The sequence below is a fragment of the Drosophila suzukii genome (genome assembly GCF_043229965.1).
Source record: "Drosophila suzukii chromosome 2 unlocalized genomic scaffold, CBGP_Dsuzu_IsoJpt1.0 scf_2c, whole genome shotgun sequence".
Taxonomy (NCBI): domain Eukaryota; kingdom Metazoa; phylum Arthropoda; class Insecta; order Diptera; family Drosophilidae; genus Drosophila; species Drosophila suzukii.
This window is the reverse complement of record NW_027255896.1, coordinates 36,683,472-36,698,909: the sequence shown is the minus strand read 5'-3', so window position 1 is coordinate 36,698,909 and position 15,438 is coordinate 36,683,472. Positions and strand designations below refer to the sequence as shown.

Sequence of the window (15,438 nt, the reverse complement as noted above, 5' to 3'; positions counted from 1 at the left end):
ATTTAATAAATTCGCTGAAAAAGCTTCACTCACCCGTGATTCGTGTAGTTATATTTGTGTTCCAGTTATGTTCTTCGTGTGTTGAGCTGGTCACTTACAAAGTGCAGATTCTAGAAAAAAAAATTATTTTAGTATAGGTACAAATTTTTTTTTTTTTTTTTTTTTTTTTTTTTTTTTTTTTTTTGAAGCGGGAAGTGAATTTTTGCGTGTGTTCGAACTTTTTATACTTGTTTCGTGGTTGTATATATTGTATAAATTTCTTATTTCTGTGGTATATATTTTTTCGTATTTGTTGTATCTTTTTTATATTTGTTGTATATTCTTTTTTTTTTTTTTTTTTTTTTTTACATATTTTTTGTATATTCTTTTTAACATATTTGTTGTATATTTTTTTGTTTTCGTTCCGATTCCCTTCTTTATTCGATGTTAGGCACGGTGGGCCGTATTGCTCCTTTTTGGTTTTACCACCTACTAAGGTACGGTTGCCACACAATCCACTAGGCGGCTCTTCTGTGCTGGTAACACTGAGCGTATATAGTGAATTACCCACACCACTTTCCACTTTATATATTTTTTTATTATAGAGGGTGGCCGCTCGTAAACAAGTTACCGCAGCGGTTATCAAAATTTATATTTCTTTATATTTGCAACACACAAACCACCGCGGAGGTTTGGCCGCTTCTTTTGTTTCACTATAACCTTTTGCGCTCGTGAATTAGATCACCGCAGCGGGTCGGTCACTTTAATTAATTATTTTTTCTCGTTCATTTGACTCGGAATCGACTGGGAACGCATTTTCTTGTCATATACTTTTTTCCACATTTATTTCATTTTTTAAAAAATTTTTTTTCAAAAGAAATTTTTACCACACGACACACACAGTTTTCACATCCCACTTTTTGTCCTAGGGATCCTCATCGCTTAATGGAGAGGTCCCTGTTCGGGCGCCAGTTAAGTCCTTCCCGAGGGGCCTCGTATGTCCCCGGGAAGGACCGACTTAATACCTAGACATTCCGGTGTATTTGTGCTGTCCCAAGCGTAGCTCGTTCTTCCCAATCAATAGCGATGGCCTTTTGTATACGTTATAATTCTTCTTTATTCAATAAACTTAAGCTGACAAGTCGTGTTGATTCGCCGGTCCAATTGGCTCTGCCCCAGTCTTCTGCGCCGACACCTGCCAGAGCCCGGTGAGTGCAGTCCCGGCGTCGACGTCGGCGTCAGCGTCAGCGTCAGCGGCCGGCTGAAGTTTTGCCGACCTTGCAGTTCTCACCGTGCTCCACTTGCACGGTGAGCGGTCAGCGTTCCCGAGCCAGGCCAGCGGATGTCGTTGTGCTGACTCCGCACGGGGTGCGGGGGGCAGGTAGGTCAGCGGCCGGCCGGCGCATGTTGCCGCGCTTAGTCGGCATCGCGGCGGGGGGAAGGGGAAGCCGGCCGGTCAGCCCGCTGCTGCTCCATCGCTGCTGGTACTATAACTTAGCGGCTGCAGCCACTCGAATGTTTTGGTGTTGCTGGGTGGCCGAGAGGAGGTGAAGGGAAGGGGGCGTTTGGCCGGTGTTAACTTACATATATACGTGCACCAAAATACGGTTGTTCTTAAGTATACCAATTCACTGAAACACAAAATATATAAGTTAACACCCAGAATGCTAAATGCTCAAGTAAGAGTATCGCCACACGCGCAAAATCCCAAACAAAAACAAATTGGTTATGAGCGCGAGAAAAGCATAAGCACCAATTTCCCAACAGTAACCCTATACTGGCCAGAACGTTGCCCAATAGGCCCCCAATTGAGTTCAGCAGCCACGAGCGCTGAGCTTGCACTTCCCACCTTACGATCGTGGGAAAGCTTCAACGCTGGGTGATTGAACCTAACGCCGAGTGCATTTGGCAACAACAATTATTGCCAAATTAAGTTGACCAATCAGAATAAGAAATGGTCAACTACACCGCGGCAGCAGCAATATCAGCGACAGCAACCAATTAGGACCGATCACATCAACAACAGCAGCGATGTTCAATGACGATAGCAGAGAACGTCAGCAGAGGCAGCAGCAGCAGCAGCAGCAGCGGTAGAAACGGCAGCAGCACCTAGGTTACATTATTAATTATTAACATAAGAAAAGTTAGTTGTAAATCTGAACTCAAATAATAAAGTTTGTATTTTTTTAAATAAAATACTATCTAAACTTTTAACTGGCGCCCGAACAAGGACCTGGTATAAAAGTTCGCGAAAGATACAAGTTCCGCGCTTCGCGACGAGCAGTAAAAAAATCCTACCGGTTCGGTAAAATTATCCTGCCTAATCCGTACGAAAAAACCCGACCACCGAAGCCCGGAAGTGCCACAATTAAAGTGCCGTTCCAGAAAACGCTACAAAGTAACACTCCTGCAAAAAGGACTTGTACCTGGTGGACATATCAGGCCAAACTTTATCGCTGTGATTCCCTTTAGTATCCGTTTGGAGGGAACGTGCAAACAAAGGTGTAAAGGAGGTGCCCTAGTAGACCCGCATTCTGGAGAAATCGCTGCAACGTGGGACAAAAAGGAAAAACACCAAGATTACCGGCACGAGAGCACACCGAGATATGATTATTTTGTAAGCATAAAATTAAGCAAATATTCCAAACAAAAAAAGGAAACAATAATTGTCAGGCGACAAACAAATTCCGTGAAAAGGAAAAGTATAATAACTAACGAATAATTAAATTGATAAACAAAGAATCAAAGAATTTTAAAATTAAATTAAATTGATCGCAAAAATTTTTACAAAATAATCGTTACCTATCAAATTTAAAGAAAAATATTTAGGGATTAAAAATCTATATTAAGAATTAAGAAAACACAGAACACTTAAATTCTAAGCTCTAAATCAAACCTTAAAATTTTTACAGCACGAAATAATTAATTATTTTCATTCCGAATTCTGAGTAACTATCAGAAAATTTTTTTTAAAATATAAATTCATCCTTTTAATCTACTGTTCAAATATCGTGATCACAAAAAAATAACTAAAATGCCCGACCAAGATTTAGCAGACAGACTAGGAAACCTTACAGGCCCTTCCGCAACTACCAATGCGCGACTTATGACCGAGAGGGATATCGAAGAAATAATAAAAGGTGTCTTAGAAACCAAATTAAGTGGCTTGGTGAAAGAAATAATTAAACCCAATAATGATTTTTCGCAATATACAGACCAAACAATTAAACGAGAACTAGCACACAACCTTAGTGAACTAGACAAAATACCGGACATTGTACGATCGCTTAGCGAATTTTCAGGAAACAAAAGTGAATATTCCTCATGGAAAAAGAGTGTAGCACGAGTTTTAAAAATCTATGAAGGGAGAATTGGTTCACCAAAAAATTACGGAATTATTTTAGCAATCCGCAATAAAATTACTGGACAGGCAGACGCAGTGCTAGAATCATACAACACTCCACTCGACTGGACAGCTATTTCGAAATGCCTAACATCGCATTTTGCCGACAAACGAGACCTTAAAACCTTAGAGTACCAGCTCTATGCCCTCGCTCTAGGAAACAATACTATAGTCGAGTTCTACCAAACAGTCTACCAACAGCTATCCCTCATCCTGAACCAAGTTAGTAACATGGACGTTTCACAAGAAACCATACAATCTTTAACAACTATGTACAGGGAAAAAGCTCTAGACACTTTTGTTAGAGGCCTAAACGGAAATCTAGCTCAACTGTTAGCAATCAAAGAACCGCACGTCTTAGGGCACGCACTACACCTATGCAGTTTGCTTGAGAACCAGACCACTAGAAACAATCAAACACCTAAAAACATTTACTCAGGAAAACCGCCTACACTACCACCAAGAACTCACCAACCGTTCCGAATGGTAGGAGCGAAACAAAATTTTCATCCCCATTTATACCACAACCCTAAACAGATGCAAGTAGTAGCCGCAACCGGGAAATTCCCCTTCACACAAACCACCCAACCTAATTATTACAATCAAGCTAATTCAGATCAAGCAAGACAATTAACACCCTATATTTCCCCGACACTGCCCCCCCCGACCGCAACCAAAAGCAGTACCTATGGAAGTTGATCAATCAATTCGATCGCGTCATATTAACTATATGAATAAGCCGGCGAACAACGATTATTCTGGGAAACGACCTCTCAGCACTCCTAATGTTCAGAACACTAGCAAGATGCCAAGACAATTTCATATTCAAACCGAGTCCGAAACTACTACACAACAGGAAACGCAAAAAGATACAACTAGTGCAGAGCAGGAATATTACGAAATGGCAGAACATAATAACATAGGCGAACTTCAAGAAGAATTTACTTTGCAAACTGATACAGAACAACAAGAATACATTGATATGTCCGAGCTCTATTTTTTAGAATAAATCGTTCCTCACTACCTTATTTTAAAGTAACGACGGGGAACGGAAAAATCCTAAAATTTTTAATAGACACAGGCTCAAACCAGAATTACATCCAACCACAACTGGTACCAAACCCAAAACCAAACGAGAAAAACTTTTCAGTTAGCTCTGTGGGAGGCAACAATAATATTACACAACGCACGATTCTTAAACTCCCCAATATCTCAGATAAACCAATGAAGTTTTTTCTACTAGATACACTAAAAACATTCCATGGCATATTAGGCAACGATACAATGAAAATATTAGGCGCAATTATAGATGTCAAAAACGATACACTCATTCTTGAAAACAAAAGGAAAATTAAAATTCACCAATTAGCCGCACATGCCGTTAACACAATAGGACCACAAGTCAGTCATATGACCGAGTCCCAAAAAATAATTATAAAAAACCTTGTACAAAGCCACAAAAACTTATTCGCCGACCCAGACACAAAATTAGCATACACAACTAAAGTAGTAGGAGAAATAAGAACTTCATCAGACTCCCCAGTCTATGGAAAACACTACCCATACCCAGCTTCACTAAGACAGGAAGTAGAAAAACAAATAAACGAAATGCTCGAAGATGGCATTATTAGACCTTCACGTTCTCCGTATAATGCACCCGTTTGGGTAGTTCCAAAAAAGTCAGGTCAGTCCGAAGAAAAAAAGTATAGATTAGTAATAGATTACAGGAAACTCAACGACGTCACTATCTCTGATCGGTACCCTAACCCAGAGATTGGCGAAATTATCGCACAGCTACACTGGTAGAAAAAACATCGTAAATGTCACTATTTCGCCAACGTTTCAACTATTTTTCCCAGCGGTTTAGAACCTAACATGAAAATTGTAAAAACGAAAACGTTAAATAGTTAATTATTTTTTGAATAATCTCGTAGTAAGTTCAACGATTTTTTAATTTCGATCAAATATGTTAAAATAGTACAAAATAATTAAATTAAATATGTTCCATAGTAAAAAGTATTATATTTTTATATTTATTTACATATTTTCATATTTAGTTCCAGTAAATAGAATATTTCATTTGAATGGTTTTTATAGTTAAAATAATTATTGCCCGCCCTCAAACTCAGCATATTTTTATTTGGATTAAATATTTCTCATATTTAAATCAGACTGGGATGAACTTTAATATAAATACAAATCTTATTTAAATTAAATATAATCCCCGTTAAAAGAACTGTACTTTATTTTTGATTTAAATATAGTATTTAAGCCATACTATTATGGTGCATATTCAATTTAAACCGATCCGTAGTTTAAAACAAGCGTGATTTATATTTAAAAATGCCACAAATAAGTATGCAATGTGTTTTTATTTAAAATAAACTTAAACATAACATCCAAACAATTGTTCTGCTTACATTATTTTTTTTACCATGCTAACACGTTATCATTATTTTTGTTTTAAATACATTTGTACTGTACGTAACTCTTAGAATTTATATAATACATATGCATAGGGCAGCTAGTAAAGTTTGCAACATTCGTACGCCTGCATGTGCGCTCAAAACTTTCCGAGTCCAGTAGTGAGAAATTCTTTCGCTTGTTGGTTTCCTTAATGACGGCCGACAGTACAGACAATATAGAGTAAATGTAGTCCTTGGAATCTGTGAATAAGAATATGTTATTAGATTTTTGGTAATGGCATAATTTAGAAAAAGTCAAGCTTGTTATAAGAAGATAAAATGTAACCTGCAAAAAGTTTAGTTTTAATTTATTAAAATTCTTTATTACCGATTGATACAGTTTTTTGAGCTGTCTTTAATAGTTTATGACACTCTTTGTTTTGTATTTGCTCTTCATAAAACCAAAAATCCTTTTCCTTGCTTCTTTCTCAGGATGCAATATGTTGAAATCAATTTTTATCTATAAAGAAAAAGTTAAGTAGTTTTATATTAAGTTTCGAGTAGGTTGTTTTATATATAAGGATTTTAATATGACCAAAATATTTTTCTAATTTAATTTGTTTTTATTTTTAAAAAATTAAAAATTAGATAAGTGTAATATCGGCCAATTCCTGAAACACGTGTTTACCAAATACCGAAGTATTCGTAAAAAAAAACTTTTAATAAAATCGAAAATGCGAAAAATTATTTTTTGTGAATTCCGAATATAAACCGAATTCGCTCTTAAAAGAATGTTGGATCAGTAAATTAACTCAAAGAGAAAAATCACGTGAAATAACAAAAAAATATAATAAAGATTTAGGTGAAACGACTGCGACGCCACAGAGCAGAATGCAACGGCAGCAAAGCGTCTTTTTAGCGCCTTTTTAGTGTTTTTCTTCTCGTACATTCTACTCCTTTTATCTAGTTTGCGCGGGTTTTCGCTTAATTTCCTTTCATATTCTTCATTTCTTTCGCGTATTTTTTATCCACTTCATGTTTTGTTACACAACCGTATGTCTTTTTTTGTTTTAAATGTAATGCTCTTTTAAGCTTTAATTTCTTAAAATGTATTATCTAAATTATCACGACATATGTAATAACGCGCACAACAAAGAAGAAACTCAAAAAGGCAAAATGCGACAAAAAAAACGTGGACATGCACATGCCTTAATATTAAGTAATTATTGTATTTTTTTTTGACTCACCTTTTTGCTGTACTTTTCACTTTTTTACTTCACTTAAATGAACACTTGTCTTTGAAACAATTTCTCTCTAAAAACTAAAACTCTATTAATCACTTTTTCATCCGATCAGGAGAACCGCTTGCTTCGAAGTGATCGCGGGATTCGCTACAAAGCGGAGTGTCAAAATATTTCGTATATACATACATACATATGCATGTGTGCAAAAAGGACGCACTAAATCTGTCACGTGCCGTTACTTTACAATAGAGGTCAAAGTAATGGGGAAGAAAATAAGAAAATATGTACAAATAAGTCCTTAAGTTTAATAACTTGTATATGTCAATTTAGTAATATTTATTTTATTTTATTATATTTATATATTATAAGAACATATCTTATTGTTAAAACATCGGTACACAAGAAATATTTATGTCTTCTGCACATACATATTTTCTTGGCCACCAATGTACAAATCCGAATGGAAGAAGAAGACGCGCTTGCGTTTGCCGTTTTGCTTGTTCATATTTATCTGTAATTTGTCTGAATGTATGTAAGTATGCACATTGTGCCGTTGGTTTTAGTTTTTGGTTACGGCCCAGCGTTTACAATGCACGTACATTTTTTCTTTGGCTAAGCATGTTTTTGTACTTTTAATAGTAAATTACAAAGCCAAATCTTATGATAATTGTCATGGAAATAGAAAGAGGCTGCCGGTGGTTGGGCAGCCGTAACTAAAACCCTTTTCTTTAAATATTATTTTATTATTTATTTTTATATTATATTATATATTCTTTTTTATTTTTTTTTATATATATTGTTCTTTTGAAAATTACTAATAATTTAAATTATGTTGTGTATATGGGTCACAAACTTAATACCTAAAACCTAATACCTATGTAATTTGATTTATAAATTACAATTGTTTGGTCAAATACAAATTTTGAAAACGTTCTATATTCAAAATAAAAGAGTAAATATTCCGAACAAATTGAAAAAGTATTTACTTGAAATATAAAAAACCATCAAATATACTATGAATTTAACTACTTTTTATAATAGTTAAAACCAAGATGGCAACATTGAGTTTAAATGCGACTAACTTGTTTTTAAATAAAAATCACTTTGATTCGAATGTTTACATATTTGACATACGGCTTAAATATGTTTTTTATTTAAATGAAAGGTTTTAATATTTAATATGTCTATGCATGGGAGTAAAAAAAATCAAATAAAAATATATTTGATTTCACTTCGTGTTTTTTCTACCAGTGTAGGGGATAATAAATACTTTTCAGTGTTAGACCTTAAAAGTGGATTTCATCAAATCCCATTAAAGGACACGGATATCGAAAAAACAGCCTTTGCAGTAAACGGTGGAAAATATGAATTCACCAGGCTCCCATTTGGTCTAAAAAACTCGCCATCTATTTTCCAAAGAGCCTTGTACGACATCCTGAGGGAATACATAGGGAAAATTTGCTATGTGTACGTGGACGACATAATCGTTTTTGGCAAAAACGAAGTAGATCACGGTCAGAACCTCGAAAGAGTATTTTCAACCCTACAAAATGCCAACATGAGGGTACAAATAGAGAAATGTCATTTTTTTTTTAAAACGAAGTAGATTTTTTAGGGTATACCATCTCACAAGACGGAGTTAAGACAAATATTGACAAAATAAAAGCAATTGCAAAATTTTCGATTCCGAAAACGTTAAAAGATCTACGATCTTTCTTAGGCATGACAGGGTATTATATAAGATTTATTAGAGATTATGCAAAAATTGCAAAACCACTAACCATTCTCCTCAGAGGAGAAGAAGGTCGCATATCAAAAAATAAATCAAGCAGGACAGCTATTAACTTAGACAAGGAAGCAATAAATGCTTTCGAAAAATTAAAAAATACACTTATCTCCCGAGACGTCACCCTAGCATACCCAGATTTTGGAAAAGAATTTCAGCTTACAACCGACGCGTCAAGTTATGCGATAGGCGCAGTCTTAGAACAAAACCATAGACCAATAACATTTATCTCACGTACACTCACAAAAACCGAAGAAAATTACGCAACAAACGAAAGGGAAATGTTAGCCATCGTGTGGGCACTTCAAAGCCTAAGACATTATCTTTACGGATATTCGAAAGTGGTAATATACACAGACCACCAGCCCCTAAGTTTTTCAAATAGTGTCAATAACCATAACGCGAAACTAAGACGATGGAGAGACCTTATTGACGAATATAATCACGAAATTAAATACAAGCCAGGAGTAGCTAATGTAGTAGCTGACGCACTTTCTAGGGCCCCGGCCGAATTAAATTCACTCAGCTCCACAGCAACCATTTATAGCGACGAAAGCTCATCTCACAATCTTATATTTTCTGTAGAAGCTCCCATTAATGTTTTCAAAAATCAATTATTCCTACTCATGGACGAAACGGACTCAGATACTTTTGAAATTCCATTCCCAACCTACCATAGTCACATAGTAAAAAGAAGAGAGTACACAGAAGAACAAATAATAACAATCCTAACATGCAGACTAGATCCCAGATGAATAAACGGAATTTTTACTTCCGAAGAAGTAATGGGAAAAATACAAAATATTTATCCCACATATTTCAGTTCATATAAAGTAAGGTTCACGCGAAAACAAGTAGACGACGTCACGTCCGAATTACAACAAAATGAATTAATAACTCTAGAACACAAGAGAGCGCATAGAGATGCGAAAGAAAATAAAATACAAATACTTAAGAATTATTTTTTCCCGCAAGCTCAAAAGAAAATTCAAGCAATAGTTCAGTCCTGCCAGACCTGTAAAGAATCTAAATACGATAGGCATCCGCCAAAGGGCGAAATTCAACCAACACCTATCCCCAAATATCCAGGAGAAATAGTCCATGTAGATATTTATATCACAGAAAAAAACAGCGTATTAACAGGTATTGACAAATTTTCCAAATACGCTCAAGTAAAAATTTTACAGTCAAGAGCAGCTGAGGATATTAAAAACCCCTTAAGAGAAATGCTTATAGCTTTCGGTATGCCGAAATGGATAATAATGGATAACGAACGTTCTTTAAGTTCTGCAGCTATAAAATTCATGCTTGAAGACCAACTTAAAATCTCAGTGCACACCACTGCCCCATACGCATCAACAAGTAATGGACAAGTAGAAAGGTTCCATTCGACACTATCCGAAATTTTAAGGTGCTTAAAAAAAGACAACGGGAGCATGGTATTTATTTACTTTTTCAGGCGGTCCAGGAATACAATAAATCAATACATTCAGTAACAAAAGAAAAGCCCATAGATATTTTTTTAGAAACACAATCCCTAATACACCAGAAGATATAAGAAATCAACGAGAGGAAATAATTCAAAAAATACAAAAAATATTAAAACATAATTTTTCAGACTATTTTTACCAACCTGCCTGGGTATTACCACGGTCCTCGACTATTCAAACTCCCAACTCATTTCACTTGAAACCGGACTTGCAGCCAAACAAGACGGAACGTTTAAAATCATCCACATTTTCAACTTGACCAGCTACGAAGAGACATTTACAACTTTAGAGGAATCATTTAAATCACTTACTTCATCTCACCCGCTTCAACCATATCTGTCGTACGAACTAAAACAAATCAAATCCGACTTACGCAGATTGCAAACACAAAAAAGACCAAAAAGAGCAATAGAAGCAATAGGGACAGCATGGAAGTGGCTGGCAGGATCACCAGATCACCATGATTATGAGGTCGTAGAAAATAAGATAAATGAACAGCTAGAAAATAATAACAGACAAGTAGTAATAAACCTGCTAATTAACGAAAAAATAAATCAACTCAGTAATGCCACAAATGCAATTATAAAATTTACTCAAAGCTCGGAAGGAATAATAGACCAAAAAGCCAATATTTTAAAATACAAAATACAACTAATTAAAGAAGAAATTACAAACATTCTGTACGCAATAACTTGGGCAAAATCTAACACAGTGAATTCATTCATTTTCTCAGCAAAAGAAACCAACATTGTAGAAAACATTTTTAAAGAATAAAACAGTTTATTTTTCGACATAGAAGAACTTTTGGAATTTGCTAAAGTCAAACTTGCCACCAACGGCCACGACCTCATTTACATTATTAGCCTACCAACAATTAATAAAGATACTTGCAGAACATTAAAAGTAAAAGCACTAAAAAAGCCCATATAATTAACGATCTAAAATATGAAAATCTACTAGAATGTAAGAAACAGCTATTCGCAATAACAGAACCTTGCGAGGCACATAACGATAAAACTATTTGTAATTCCGAAAAATTTCTAGACTTAAGTAACGATACTTGCGTAAATGATCTGCTCAACCTTAAGGAACCAGTATGCAAAATGGTCAACAATCAACACATTCCCGATGTCGAGGAAATATTGCCAGGAACGCTACTGCTGAACGACTTTAGCGGATTTGTCTCGTTGGACGAAAAACTCTTAAAACTACAGGGCTCATTTATAATCCAATACAGGAACTCTACAGTAACAATTGGAGAAAACATCTACAAGTCAAAAGAAACCAGCACGGTCGAACCGGAACCCACACTTTTTCAATTAACAGCGGAAAAGTCGAAAACAGATGAAGTACTGTCACTACAAATGGTCAAGGAACTTAACATAAACAACACAAGAGTACTAGAGAAACTCAGAAGCGAAGGAATTATAGATTCTTCCCTGAATTATGGATCCGCCGTCATCCTATTTGTAGTTACCCTAGGACTGATCATACGATTCATGCGAAGGCGCAAGCCAACAGAAGGCTTGCCAGCTCCAGCGAAAACAACTGAAGAGCCATCCTCTTCCGGATCTGTACTCTTTTACGTTGCGACCGAGGACAGTCGCGTTTAAGGGGGAAGGAGTTAACACCCAGAATGCTAAATGCTCAAGTAAGAGCACAAAATCCCAAACAAAAACAAATTGGTTATGAGCGCGAGAAAAGCATAAGCACCAATTTCCCAACAGTAACCCTATACTGGCCAGAACGTTGCCCAATAGGCCACCAATTGAGTTCAGCAGCCACGTGCGCTGAGCTTGCACTTCCCACCTTACGATCGTGGGAAAGCTTCAACGCTGGGTGATTGAACCCAACGCCGAGTGCATTTGGCAACAACAATTATTGCCAAATTAAGTTGACCAATCAGAATAAGAAATGGTCAACTACACCGCGGCAGCAGCAATATCAGCGACAGCAACCAATTAGGACCGATCACATCAACAACAGCAGCGATGTTCAATGACGATAGCAGAGAACGTCAGCAGAGGCAGCAGCAGCAGCAGCAGCAGCGGTAGAAACGGCAGCAGCACCTAGGTTACATTATTAATTATTAACATAAGAAAAGTTAGTTGTAAATCTGAACTCAAATAATAAAGTTTGTATTTTTTTAAATAAAATACTATCTAAACTTTGAACTTATATATATTATGCCAGAGGCATGCGACTTCTTCAATGGCTGGAGGAGAGATTCGTCCTCTCTAATTGTTTATCATGATTCGCACTTTGTCTATTGATTCGGTTGGTTTTAATATATTTCAATGCATGTTTGAATGCTTGATTTTCACTTGTTATCCAATTGTATTATTTGACGATATTATGCATGAGTTCACTTTAGCTTTGGTTGGCTCTACTTTCTCCGACGTATGCTATTGGTCGCTACGCTCCGAACGGATGGTTCCTACAGCTGAACAAATTTCAGGAGCATGGAGATCACGGATACTGCGTCCACAAACGTCGCAGTATGTCGGATGTCATCCTTATTGTTGATCTTCTCCACGTTCTTTGATGACAATAGCGGCGCTGGTTCGACACAAGATTATTTCGAGCTGCAATTGTGTTCTCCTCAAGGACGGTTGGTTATGGTGGCTGGTCCTGGTGGCAGAAGACTCCATTGTCGATTGCCCCAGGGAAAGTCGCCTTCCCTCGAAGCTGCCGGCTTCCGTCAGCAAGACATATAAATGGATTGTCTCCCTTTCTCTATTTGTCTAAGGTCTTTTATACCAGACTAGAGCTAGGTGTTCCCACCTAAGATTACTGTTTCTTGATATCTGCTATCTTGGGAGTCAACGACCGGCTGTTGCCCTTTGCTAGCTACCGGAGTATGGTTACCAATAGGTCGATAGTGGCCGTTGTTCTGGCCACACGACACCCGAGAATTGCCGAATTGCTTTTTCTTCTACCTTTACCAGTATGAGTCTGGTTAGTCACATGCACCCCTCCCCCTGGCTAAAGATTCGTCGTTGTTTCTCTATGTGAATCTTTCTATGTGGAGGGCGTACGTAACACCAGATACTAAACAGCTAGTAAACACCTTGTATACATCTACTAAACAACTTGTATACATCTACTAAACATATAGAAAACAGATACTAAACAGCTAGTAAACAACTTGTATAAATCTAGTAAACAACTTGTATACATCTATTAAACATATAGAAACGAGATACTAAATAACTTGTATACATCTACTAAATATATAGTAACCAGCTAATCAGTATTGTAATTAAAGAGTTTATTATTGATGCCTTACTCATACAAATTGTATACTAAAGTAGTAGGGAACCGCGGATTCTGGGACAATTAGCATATTAATTTAGAAATCAAAAGAACCCCAAAAAATAAATCTCACAAGTTAATGATTCTCAGATGTGGAATATTTTCAAATACACATTTTTGTTTCCGCCAAAGAATGTTTAACTGGTAAATTGTTTAAGGTTCTCTCCTTTCCACAAATCGGCCATAAACATGTCATAAAAGGGATTCAAGCAAGAGCTACCCGAACATGCGCACCTGTCAATTACCTGACCGCAATAAAAGGGACACATGCACAACCCAACAGGCGCACGGTCATTGACAAGATCGTGGGTCTCACGCCAACGACCTCATACGACCTCATACGACGTTCCCATAATAGGGGTTGGAATCACGACCGCGCAACAACTCGCAAGTAGCCGACATATCTCAGTCAAGGAAATATTTTCCATTCTCCGCACCTGTAATTTTAACTCGAAATAAAAAGTCAGAAGTTTATTTTGTAGCATAATAATACATTTATTCATTTATTTTGGTATTGCGAACATTTTTGTTATATATAGAAATTAATTTTCTGCTTTGATTCCGGCGATTTGCATAGAAGAAGCAGGCGCACGTTTCCGACGTCAATTCTGGATTACAAAATGTAAAGTGTTCACCATAATTCGTAGTTTTGAGATCATGTCCACCTCGGTTCATGAACATAGTTTTTGTGTTTAGAAGGTATTGAAAATGCTGACCAATTATATCTCCTTTATATTGTTCAATAAATTGGTCAATTTCCTCATGAAATTTCATTTTGTTAATTTTATTTTCTTGTAGGTCTTTACACGTCTAGTCTCAACTTTAAAATGATGTATAACAATTATTTTATTGTTTTGGAGCTACTTTTAAAAAATGTCAAAATAATGTATGCATTGTTTAGAGCACAAACCCCGCCCTTAAGGTGTGTTTCACAATAGCGAAACTGGTTTCCTTTAAACCTGTTTAATGACGGACAGCCCATTTCCTCGATGTTGATGAGCTGACGACTCCCAAAAAACGTCTGTAGAAATCGTTTATTTTTAACAGCTTTAAAAATTATTTGTTTTCCGCCTGTAATTGTCCTTAGATACTTTCGAGTCTTTGGAAAACTGTTTTCTCCATCGTTCCAAAAAATGTTGTGATGTGTATTGCTTAACCAAATTGCAGTCTTTCGAGATTTTGTATTTAGCAAAGTAAAATCATATGGTGGTTCTATTAAAAAACAATTTAAAATTTTTTTAGAATACAATTATTATTATTATCAAAGAAACCTTGAACATCAATCGAAACAGTATCTCTCAACATTTTTCTAATGTTAAACAACTCGTTGTGGTAGTCCGTTTAACGGGCCACATTCAATAAGAGTCAGTAAGCTTGGGTATTTTCATGACTTGGTGTCTTCAGTTCTATTGAAATTCTCATATCAATAGGACCAGTTTTCACTGATTCGTTTTGATATGGAAGATCAACCACAATAATAGGGGCCTTCAATTTGAATTCATTTGGGGTCAAAAATGGTTGTGACTCACGATTATAGTAACTAGATTGAAATCTTGTATACATTTCATATAGGTGAGCATACTGATTCTTACTAAAATCAACATTCAGATTATCATATGGATATGACGCTGAATTTAAGTGAACTTTCAAGTTTGATAAGTTAGTTGTGATAAGTTCTCCATTTAGTGTAAATCCAATTATAGCAAATCTTGGTTTTTCGCGGTTAGCCGACAATTCACATTCCAGCTGTGTTGACTTCCATACCCCAATTTGGGGTTAACATATGAATCCCAACTCCGGAATGCGATTGATAGGT

General features: G+C 36.2%; 1 long non-coding RNA gene across 1 annotated transcript; it reads right to left on the bottom strand.

Moving 5' to 3' along the window:
• Nucleotides 1-5,735: 5,735 nt before the first annotated feature.
• On the bottom strand, nucleotides 5,736-7,214 carry LOC139354211 (uncharacterized). Its single transcript, XR_011605329.1, has 3 exons — nucleotides 7,035-7,214; nucleotides 6,176-6,307; nucleotides 5,736-6,048 (listed from the first exon to the last, which is right to left on the bottom strand). It is a non-coding gene; the product is annotated as an uncharacterized lncRNA (long non-coding RNA).
• Between the last annotated feature and the right edge of the window lie 8,224 nt (nucleotides 7,215-15,438).